The following is an 11,790-nucleotide window of genomic DNA, read 5'->3' as shown; positions in this document are numbered from 1 at the left end:
TGGGGTATCTTCCCATCTTTTTTGTGTCTTCTTTGATTTCTTTCATCAATGTCTTGTAGTTTTCAGAGTAGAGATTTTTCATCTTCTTGCTTAAACTTACTTCAAGTATTTCATTGTTTTTATGCTATTATACGTGGAATTGCTTTATTTCTTTTTCAGAAAAGTCATTCCCCACAACTATATGGTCAATTAATCTCTGACAAAGCAGGAAAGGATATACAATAGGAAAAAGACAGTCTTTTCAACAAATGGTGCTGAGAAAACTGGACAGGAACATACAAAAGAATGAAACTGGGCCACTTTCTTACACTATACACAAAAATAAATTCAAAATGGATTAAAGACCTAAGTGTGAGATTGAAACCATCAAAATCCTAGAGGAGAACACAGGAAGTAACCTATTTATCATCAGCCATAGCAACTTCTTCCTAGATATGTCTCCTGAGGCAAGAGGAGACAAAACAAAAATAAACTATTGGGACTTCATCAAAATAAAAAGTTTCAGGTCACCTGGGTGGCTCAGTTGGTTGAGTGTCTGCCTTTGGCTCTGGTCATGATCCCAGGGTCCTGAGATCAAGTCCCACATCGGGCTCTCTGCTCAGCAGGGAGTCTGCTTCTCCCTCTGTCCCCACCCCTGCTCATGTACTCTCGTGCGCTCTCTCTCTCAAAAATAAATAAATAAAATCTTCAAAATTTAAGAAAATTAAAAATTAAAAGTTTCTGCACAGCAAAGGAAACAAGAAAACTAAAAGGCAACATACAGAATGGGAGAAGATATTTGCAAATGACATATATGATAATGTGTTAGTGTTCAAAATATATAAAGAATTTATCAAACTTATCGAGTTCACCTCCAAAAATAATCCAATTAAAAAATAGGCAGAAGAGGGGCACCTGGGTGTCTCAGTTGGTTAAGCAACTGCCTTCAACTCAGGTTATGATCCCCAGGGTCCTAGGATTGAGCCCCACATCAGGCTCCCTGCTCAGTGGGAAGCCTGTTCCTCCCTCTCCTACTCCCCTGCTTATGTTCCCTCTGTCGCTGTCTCTCTCACTCTCTGTCAAATAAATAAATAATCTTTTAAAAAAAAATTGGCAGAAGATATGAATAGACATTTTTCCAAAGAAGACATACAGATGGCCAATGGACATATGAAAAGATGCTCAACATCACTCATTATTAGGGAAATATAAATCAAAACTATAATGAGATATCACTTCACACCTGTCAGAATGGTGAAAATCAACAACAGAAGAAACAAGTGCTGGCAAGGATGTGGAGAAAGGGGAAGCATCTTGTGTTGTTGGTGGGAATGCAAACTGATGCAGCTACTCTGGAGAACAGTGTGGAGTTTCCTCAAAAAGTTAAAAATAAAAATAAAAAATTAAAAAAATTTAAAAAAAAAAAGTTAAAAATAGAACTACCCTACAATCCAACAACTGCACTCCTAGGTATTTACCAAGAGGATACAAAAACACTAATTCAAAAGAATACATGTACCCCAATGTTGATAGCAGCATTATCTACAATGGCCAAGATATGGAAACAGACCAAGTATCCATCAACAGATGAATGGATAAAGCTGTGGCATACATATATAATGGAATATTACTCAGCCATAAAAAGAATGGAATCTTGGCATTTGCAATGACATAGATGGAGCTAGAGAGTATGCTAAGCAAAATAAGTCAATCAGAGGAAGATAAATACCATGATTTCACTCATATGTGGGATTTAAGAAGCAAAACAAACCAACAAAGGGGGGAAGAAAGAGAGAGAGAGAGACAAACCAAGAACCAGACTCTTAACTGTTGAGAACAAACTGATAGTTACCAGAGGGAGTTTGGTGGGGGCATAGGTAAAGTAGGTGATGATGGATTAAGGAGTGCACCTGCTGTGTTGAGCACTGCATATTGTATAGAAGTGTTGAATCACTATATTATACACCTGAAACTAATATTATACTGTATGCTAACTAACTGGAATTTAAATAAAAACTCAAAAAAAATGGGAGTGCCTGGTGGCTCAGTCGGGTAAGCATCTGACTTCAGCTCAGGTCATGATCTCGAGGTCCTGGGATCAAGCCACACATCAGGCTCCCCCTAGCCCCCTGCTCTTCCCCTTCTTCATGCTCTCACTCTCTCTTTCAAATAAATAAAGTCTTTGAAAAAATAAAGAAAATTCATTATTCTATTAATTAATGTACAGAATGGTACTGATTTTTGTCTGTTGATTTTATATCCTGAAATTTTACTGAATTTATTGATGAGGTCTAACAGATCAAACAAAGAATTTAAAGTAATAGTTCTACAAATACTCAGAGAGCTACAAGAGAATCCAGGTTTGTTTGTTTTTTTTAATTAATACCAGAAAAATAATACAAGAACAAAATACAAAAATTCAACAAAGACTCATCAAAAGAAATACTATGTATACTATTGGAGTCCCATAAGGAGAAGAGAAGTTGAAAGGAGTAAAAACTTATTTCAATAAATAATGGCTGAGAACATTCCAAACATGGAGAGAGATTTGGTCATACAAGTTCATGAAGCAAATAGCAAACCTCCCAATAAAGAAATTTCCAGGACCAGGTGGTTTCACTGCTGAATTCTATGAAAAATCTAAAGAATTAATACCAACCCTTCCCAAACTCTTCCAAAAAGATGAAGAGGGGACACTTCCAAAGTCATTTTATAAGACCAGCATTACCAAAATAAGAGGACACTACAAGAAAATTACTGGCCAATATCCCAAATGAACACAGAGGCAAAAATACTCAACAAAATATTAGCAAACCGGGGTGCCTGGGTGTCTCAGTGGGTTAAAGCCTCTGCCTTCGTCTCAGGTCACAATCCCAGGGTCCTGGGCTCGAGCCCCTCATCGGGCTCTCTGCTCAGCAGGGAGCCTGCTTCCCCCTCTCTCTGCCTGCCTCTCTGCCTGCTTGTGATCTCTCTCTGTCAAATAAATAAAGTCTTTTAAAAAAAATTAGCAAACCAAATTCAACAATAGATTAAGAAGATTAAATATCCTGATCAAGTGGGATTTATCTCGAGAATTCAAAGGTGGTTCAAAATATGAAAATCAGAGAAAGGAAGATGCTGGAAGAGTAGGGGACCCTCATTTCATCTGGTCCCTTGAATTCAGCTAGATATCTATCAAATCATTCTGAACACTCGTGAATTCAACCAGAGAGCTAAGAAAAGAACTGCTGCAATTCTACAAATACACAAGCAACCACTTTTGCAAGGTAGAAGCTGTGGAGACCATGAATCTGAGGGGATATATTGGAAGATAAACAGCAAGGGGAGGGATCCTCCATAAGTTGGCTATAGGAAAGTTGACACAGCAGTGAAGCAGAAAATTGGAACTTTCAGAAGTCTGCTCGGTGAGGGACATCCCTGCCTAAAAGGTGCTCAGGTGGCAACACAGGGCAGAATCCTTAATGGAACAGTGTGGTCTCTGGATCCCTGGGGTCACAGAAAGAATGGGGGTGCCTGAGTCAGCAGAGTTCCCAAGCAACAGAACAGGGAAGCCAGCTACAATCAGAGAGCCCCAGAGTGGGCTCTTAGCTCAGTGTTGCCATAAACCATCAACCGCAGCACATTCCAGTGACTGCACTCCAAGCAGAGGCCAAACAAGTGGCAGGACCAACGTGAGACCCTGGTCCTTCCCCCAGGAGGACTGACAGGGGTGCACACCACAGGAGCCTGCAGAGTTTGGTGCACACACACGATTGACTGCTTTTCCCTAAGGGTTTAGTGAAGAGAAGGGGCTGGGATCTTTCAGCTCTGGGGCTGGAGATTGGGGCACCGCCATTTTTCTTTTTATCCTCTGAAGTGGCTTAGAAAACCTTCAGGGAACAAAAGCCATGTAGAGCAACCGGAAACAGTTTATGCTGAGCCTGGCCTCCTGGCAAAGGGCGGTGCAGCTCCCCGAGACCAAGACATCTGAGAATCAGTGCAGCAGGGCCCTCTCCTAGAAGACCAGCTGGAACATCAGACTAATACCAAGTTTATGTAGCACACAGAACTGAAACACTCGTGCACTAGGAGAAAATTATACAATATATAGAATTCAAGGCCGGGGCTCAGGCGGCAGTGGTGGCTGTGGTGGCACAGCAGCGAGGGCTGGGCGGGGCGTAGTTGTGGGGAGATGGACCTGGCGGGGCTGCCACAGCGGAAGGAACCAGCACTTGAGCTCAAGCCACTGCACTGGCAGAGATGCTGGGTGCTCTTCCTCTCCCTGCAGCTTGTCCTAAAGGATTCCTGTACACCTTAGAAGTGCTTGAGGCAGAGTGATAAAGATAGGCATGAAGCCTCTGCCGCACAGCTGCATGTGTAGCTACTGTTGAAGCAAATGCCTACCTAATTTTTTTAAGATTTTATTTGACAGAGAGAAAGCACAAGTAGGCAGAGAGGCAGGCAGAGAGAGGGAGGGGGAAGCAGGCTCCCCACTGAGCAAAGACCCCAATGCCGGGCTCCATCCCTGGACCCTGAGATCATGACCAGAGCTGAAGGCAGAGGCTTAACCCACTGAGCCACCCAGGCACCCCAATGCCTACCTAATTTGACAGACTTGGTGTGTTTAAAAGTTTTTGAGTTTGCAAATAAGCATATTAAATTTATTGACGGAGCCTTCAGGCAGTGAACAGTTATATGAGGACCCTGCTCCTGGAGGCAAATCCCAAGATGCAGAGGCCAAAAAGCAAACAGAATCAGAACAAAAGTTTTATGAAATGACCCACAATGCTTTGGAGAACATTAATGTGATTGGCCAAGGTTTGAAGCATCTCTTCCAGCGCCAGCACAGGAGGTCATCAGTGTCTCCACACAATGTGCAACAATTTCCGGTAGATCCAGAACCTGAAATTGATCTGGAAAACCAGAACGCATGTGCTGAGATTGATGGTGTCCCCACCCACCCCACAGCTCTGAATCGTGTCCTGCAGCAGATCTGAGTGCCACCCAAGATGAAGAGGGGGACAAGCTTACATAATAGGTGGGGCAAAGACCCCAAAGGGAAGTCCCCAAATCAAGAGGAAATCTGGTCAGGAGATGGCAGCTGTTATACTGCCGGGCAGAGCCAGGTCTTTATCCACAACTGATACTCCAACCAGCTCTGCTATGATGGAAATAGCTTGTGCTGCTGCTGCTGCTGCTGCCTGTCTGCCAGGGGATGAGGCAACTGCAGAGCAGATCCAGCGGATGGAAATAAGCAGCCTCGCCCAGACTTCCAGAGCAGTGGCCTCCAGCACCGATGGCAGCTTCCACACAGACTCTGTGGATGGAACACCAGAACCTCAACACACAAAGGCTGCTCTTGCTCACCTGCAGCAGAAAATCCTGAAGCTCACAGAACAGATCAAGATTGCACAAACAGCCCGGGATGACAATGTTGCTGAGTACGTGACTTGTCTGCCAACAATGCAGACAAGCAGCAGCCTGCCCGCATCGAGCAGGTCTTTGAGAAGAACCAGAAGTCTGCCCAAACCATCCTCCATCTGCAAAAGAAGCTTGAGCACTACCACAGAAAGCTCCAAGAGGTGGAGCAGAATGGGAGTTCCGGGCAGCCGAAAGATGTCTTCAGGGACATGCACCAGGGTCTGAAGGATGTGGGAGCAAAGGTGACTGGCTTCAGTGAAGGTGTGGTGGACAGTGTCAAAGGTAGACTTTCTAGCTTCTCCCAGGTGACCCATTCAGCAGCAGGGGCTGTAGTCTCAAAACCCAGAGAGACTGCCTCACTAATTTGGAATAAATTTGGCAGTACCGACAATATCCCTAACCTGAAGGACTCTTTAGAGGAAAGACAAGTGGATGATGGTGGGGGAAGGGTTGGGGGGGTGATTTCAAACTTTCAATCAAGCCCAAAATATGGTAGTGAGGAAGATTGTTCTAGTGCCACTTCAGGCTCAGTGGGAGCCAACAGCACCACGGGAGGCACTGCTGTAGGAGCGTCCAGCTCCAAAACAGACACCCTGAACATGCAGAGCTCAGGATTAGATGCACTACTACATGAGATCCAGGAGATCCAGGAAACACAGACCAGGCTAGAGGAATCCTTTGAGACCCTCAAAGAACATTATCGGAGAGACTATTCAGTAATAATGCAGGCCTTACAAGATGAGCGATATAGATGTGAACGATTAGAAGAACAACTAAATGATGGAACTCCATCAGAATGAAATCTTAAACTTGAAGCAGGAATTGGCCAGCATGGAAGAGAAAGTTGTATTTCGGTCCTATGAACGGGCCTGGGACATCCAGGAGGCCCTGGAGCCGTTCCAGACCCGCATCTCCAGGATGGAGCTGCAGCTGCAGCAGCAGCAGGTGGTGGTATAGCTGGAAGGGCTGGTGAATGCCACTGCCCGGAACCTTCTAGGCAAACTCATCAACATCCTTCTGGCAGTCATGGCGGTCCTTTTGGTTTTTGTCTCCACAATAGCCAACTGCATGGTTCCTCTCATGAAGACTGGCAAAAGGGCATTCAGCACTTTATTCCTTGTGGTTTTCTTTTTTCTTTTTTTTTTTTTTTAAGATTTTATTTATTTATTTGTGAGAGAGCGAGCGAGCAAGCACAGGCAGACAGAGTGGTAGGCAGAGGGAGAAGCAGGCTCCCTGGGGAGCGAGGAGCCCGATGTGGGACTTGATCCCAGGATGCTGGGATTATAACCTGAGCCGAAGGCAGCCGCTTAACCAACTGAGCCACCCAGGTGTCCCATCCTTGTGGTTTTCATTGCCTTTCTCTGGAAGCATTGGGATGCCCTCTTCAGCTATGTGGAATGGTTCTTCTCCTTCCCCAGATGATGCTGGAACGAGAAGGCAGTGCTCCCCTACCCTCTGGAGAGTGCATGCAACAAAGAATTAACAACTTACCTACTCTGAAGTTTTCTACAACAACGAAAGAGATGAGTGAATCTGTTTGCACTTAGAATGTTTTTTTTTTTCTTCAAGAAACGTAATTGCAATAGTATTTTTTAGATTTTATCCAAGAAGTTTTTTGGGCAAAAATCTTGAATCATTTTTATGTAGCATGATATTCCTTGGGATGCAAATCTTAAACAGTCCTTTAATATGAACCAACAATCTGGAGCACACTGAAGGGCATTCTAAATTGTGGCTTGAAGGACTGCACTAAAACCCACTAAAAAGATGCAAAAATCTGATTAGGGGAAACCAGTTAAACCTAAAACCTTGCCTCATCTGGGCTCTCCCCTAGCCCAGACTAACTTTACTGTGAAATCCTGCTACATTCTATGGCTGAATTTTTGTATTCAGGGTGGACTGTCCTTGTCTGTGGAAGAACGCATGGATCTCTCCCTGGCTTTCTCATCCAAGTTGGCCACTCATGCTAACCCTGGAAGTATGATCACTTTTGAACCTCGTCCCTTAACCTTTGCTAGGATACAAAAGTGAGAGCATCATGCCCCAAAGGATCACTGCAAGTAGTCCTCTAAATACTTAATTTGAAGCAAAATCCCTTGGCCACACTTTTAAGGTTTTTTTAAATATGTGTATAGTCACCAACTTAAAAAAACAAAAAATCCAAACAGCATACTTGAAGAATGTAATACTCAAACTCTCAGTGATTGCTTATGGTTTCTAATAGGATTTTTTATTGTCATTATTATTATTGGGTTTTTTGGAAAGGGTCGGAGGGCCTTTTATTTTTCTTTTGAAATAAAGAAGTGATGTTTTTAAATGACAAAAAAAAAAGAATTCGAGGTTTTTTCAAGTCCTTACTCTTTCAGTTTAAAATTTTACTTTTTCCTTTTCAACTAGCTTATTTTATCAACTCTTTTTTATGTCTTTTTAAAATTTTCATTTTTACATTTTATAGATATAGTCTTCATTTTTGTGTTCTTTTCACTGTATTCAATTTTATTTTTGTATATATGTTTTTCTTTCTTTATAATTCTGGGATGTAGTGTCTGTTAGATTATATTCTCTCTTCACCCCAGCCCTTTTTTTTGGGGGGGGGGGGGTTCTGATCTCTTTGGATTTGTCTAGTATATATTCCTGTGGGGTCATGGTTTGATATTTTTTATTTTGTTCTCTCATTCATCTATTCTTCTCTAAACAAAATAACTAGAAGGTGAAATTTGCAACAAAAGAAAGAACCAGAGGCAATAGTCTCTGCCACAGATTTAATAAATATAAATATAAGTAAAATGTCAAACCTAGAATTTAGAATAATGATTATAAGGATATTAGATGGGCTTGATAAAAAGCATAAAAAATGCTAGAGAATCCCATAGTGCAGAAATAAAATAACTAAAATCTAATCAGGCCAAAATTTAAAATGCTTTAACTGAGATGCAGTCTAAAATGGACGCTCTAATGGCTAGGGTAAAATGAGGCAGAAGAGATGGTCAGTGGCATAGAAGACAAGATGATGGAAAGTAAGGAAGCTGTGGAAAAGAGAGAAAAACAACTAATGAATCATGAGGAGAGGCTTTGAGAAATCAGCCATGCCATAACTGAAACAATAGTAGAATAATTGGGGTCCCAAAGGAAGAAGAGAGAGAGAGAGATAGAAGGTATATTTTAGCAAATCATAGATGAGAACTTCCCTAATCTAGGGAAGGAAATAGGCATTCAAGTCCAGGAGACACAGAGAACCCCTCTCAAAATCAGTAAAAACAGATCAACACCCGGATGCCTAAGAACCTTGCATTTTAGGGGTGCCGGGGTGACTTGGTGGGTTAAGCCTCTGCCTTTGGCTCAGGTCATGATCTCAGGGTCCTGGGATTGAGCCTCACATTGGGCTCTCTGCTCAGCAGGGAGCCTACTTCCCTCTCTCTCTGCCTGTCTCTCTGCCTAATTGTGATCTCTATCAAATAAATAAATAAATTTTTAAAAGGTTAAAAAAAAAAAAGAACCTTGCAAATTTATATGAAAAAAGAGAAAATCTTGGAAGCAGCTCAAGACAAGAGGCTTCTTACCTACAGAGGAGGGGACATCAGACTAATATCAGACCCATCCACAGAGACCTGGCAGGCCAGAAAAGGCTGGCATAATATATTCAGGGCACTAAATGAGAAAAACATGCAGTCAAGAACACTTTATCCTGCAAGACTGTTATTCAAAATGGAAGGAGAGATAAAGAGCTCCCAGGACAAACAGAAACTAAAAGAATTTGTGATTACTTAATCATTAATATTAAGGGAGATCCTCTAAGTGGAGAGAGAGCCCTAAAGTAACATAGACCAGAAAGGTACAGAGACAATACACAGAAACAGTGATTTTACAGGCAATACAATGGCACTAAATTCACATATTTCAATAGTTGCTCTGAATTTAAATGGGCTAAATGCTTCAATCAAACGACACAGGGTATCAGACTGGATAAAAACAAAAGACCCACCAATATGCTATCAAGAAGAGATTGATTTTAGACCCAAAGATAGCTCCAGATTGAAAATGAGAACCATTTATCATGCTAATGGACATCAAAAGAAAGCTGGGATAGCAATCCTTATATCAGACAAATTAGATTTTAAACCAGACTGTAGTAAGGGATGAAGAGGGACACTATATCACACCTAAAGGGTCTATCCAACAAGGAGATCTAACAATTATAAATATTTATGCGCCTAACTTGGGAACAGCCAATTATATAAACCAATGAATAACAAAATTAAACACACTGATAATAATACAATAATTGCAGGGAACTTTAACACCCCACTCACAGCAATGGCGATCATTTAAGCAGAAAATCAACAAGAAAACAAGGGTTTTGAATGACACACTGGACCAGATGGACTTCACAGATATATACAGAGCATTCCATCCTAAAGCAACAGAATATACATTCTTTTTTTTTTTTAAGGGATATTCAATTTGTATTTTATTTTTTTATTAAGATTATTTATTTACTTATTTGACAGAGAGACAGAGACAGAGAGAGGGAGCATAAGCAGGGGTAGTGGGAGAAGGAGAAGCAGGCTTCCTGCTGAGCAGGGAGCCCAATGTGGGCCTTGATCCCAGGACCCTGGGATCATGACCTGAGCCAAAGGCAGATGCTTAATGACTGAGCCACCCAGGCACCCCACAATATACATTCATCTTGAGTGCACATGGAACATTCTCCAGAACAGATCACATATTGGGTCACAAAGGAGGTCTCAACTGGTACCAAAAGACTGGGATTATTCCTTGCATATTTTCAGACCACAATGCTTTAAAACTTGAACTCAATCACAAAAGGCAATTTGGAAGGAATTCAAATACTTGGAGGTTAAAGGGCATCCTACTAAAGAATGAATGGATCAACCAGGAAATTAAAGAAGAATTCTAAATATCACGGAAACAAAAGTGAAAACACAACTGTTCAAAACCTTTGGGGTGCAGCAAAGGCAGTCTAAGAGGGAAGTACATAGTAATACAAGCTTTTCTCAAGAAACTAGAAAACTCTCAAATACACAAGCTAGTCTTACACCTAAAGGAGCTGGAGAAAGAACAGCAAATAAAGCCTAAACCAAGCAGGAGACAAGAAATAATAAGGATTAGAGCAGAAATCAATGAAATAGTAACCAAAAGAACAGTAGAAGAGATCAATAAAACTAGAATGGTTCTTTGAAAGAATCAGTAAGATTGATAACCCCTCTTCAGACTCATCAAAAACAAAAGAGAAAGACCCAAATTAATAAAATCATGGATGAAAGAGAAGAGATCACAACTAACACTAAGGAAATACAAATTGTTATTTTAAGAATATAATATGAGCCTGAGTGTCTCAGCTGGTTAAGCAACTGTGCTTGGCTTAGGTCATGATCTCAGGGTCCTGGGATGGAGCTCTGGGTCAGGCTCCCCGCTCAGCGGTGAGCCTGCTTCTTCCTTTCCCTCTGCTCCTCCCCCTTCTTGTGTGCTCATGCACTCCATCTCTCAAACAAATAAATAAAATCTTATTTAAAAAAAAAAAAGAACAGGGGCGCCTGGGTGGCTCAGTGGCTTAAGCCTCTGCCTTCGGCTCAGGTCATGATCTCAGGGTCCTGGAATCAAGTCCCGCATTGGGCTCTCTGCTCTGTGGAGAACCTACTTCTCCCTCTCTCTCTGCCTGCCTCTCTGCCTACTTGTGATCTCTCTCTCTGTCCAATAAATAAATAAATAAAATCTTAAAAAAAAAAAAAAGAACATATTATGAGCAATTATATGCTAACAGATTAAACAATCTGGAAGAAATGGATAAATTCCTAGAAACTTAGAAACTACCAAAACTGAAACAGTAAGAAATAGGGAACAGTCAATAATATCGTAATAATATACCGTGACAGATGGTGGCTACACTTATTGTGGTGAGCACTGAATAATGTATAGAATTGTCAAATCAGGGGTGCCTGTGTGGCTTACTTGGTTAAGCGTCTGCCTTCAGCTCAGGTCACAATCCCAGGGTTCTGGGATTGAGCCCTGCATCAGGCTCCCTGCTCAGTGTGGGGCCTGCTTCTCCTTCTTCCCTCTGCTGTTCACCCTCCTCATGTTCTGTCAAATCAATCAATCAATCTTTAAAAAAGAAAAGAACTGTCAAATCAATATGTTGCACATGTGAAACTAACATGACATTGTATCTTTGTTATATTTTAAGAAAAAACTTAAACCTGTGCATCAAGGACATTATCAAGAAAGTAAAACAACAACAACAACAACAAAGTAAAAACACAATGTACAGAATGGGAGGAAATATTTGTTAATCACCTGATATGCAGAAGATATAAAGAATTCCTATAACAAAAAACCATCCAATTTGAAAGAGGCAAAGGAGCTGAACAGACACATCTCCAGATATATAAAAAT

The 11,790-nt window shown here is 41.5% G+C and overlaps 1 pseudogene; it reads left to right on the top strand.

Moving 5' to 3' along the window:
- Positions 1-4,952: 4,952 nt before the first annotated feature.
- On the top strand, positions 4,953-6,801 carry LOC125089494 (transmembrane and coiled-coil domains protein 1-like; annotated as a pseudogene).
- Positions 6,802-11,790: the final 4,989 nt, after the last annotated feature.

The sequence above is a fragment of the Lutra lutra genome, chromosome 17 (genome assembly GCF_902655055.1).
Source record: "Lutra lutra chromosome 17, mLutLut1.2, whole genome shotgun sequence".
In the NCBI taxonomy this organism is placed as follows: domain Eukaryota; kingdom Metazoa; phylum Chordata; class Mammalia; order Carnivora; family Mustelidae; genus Lutra; species Lutra lutra.
The sequence above is the reverse complement of the archived record's forward strand: the minus strand, read 5'-3'. Positions and strand labels throughout refer to the sequence as shown.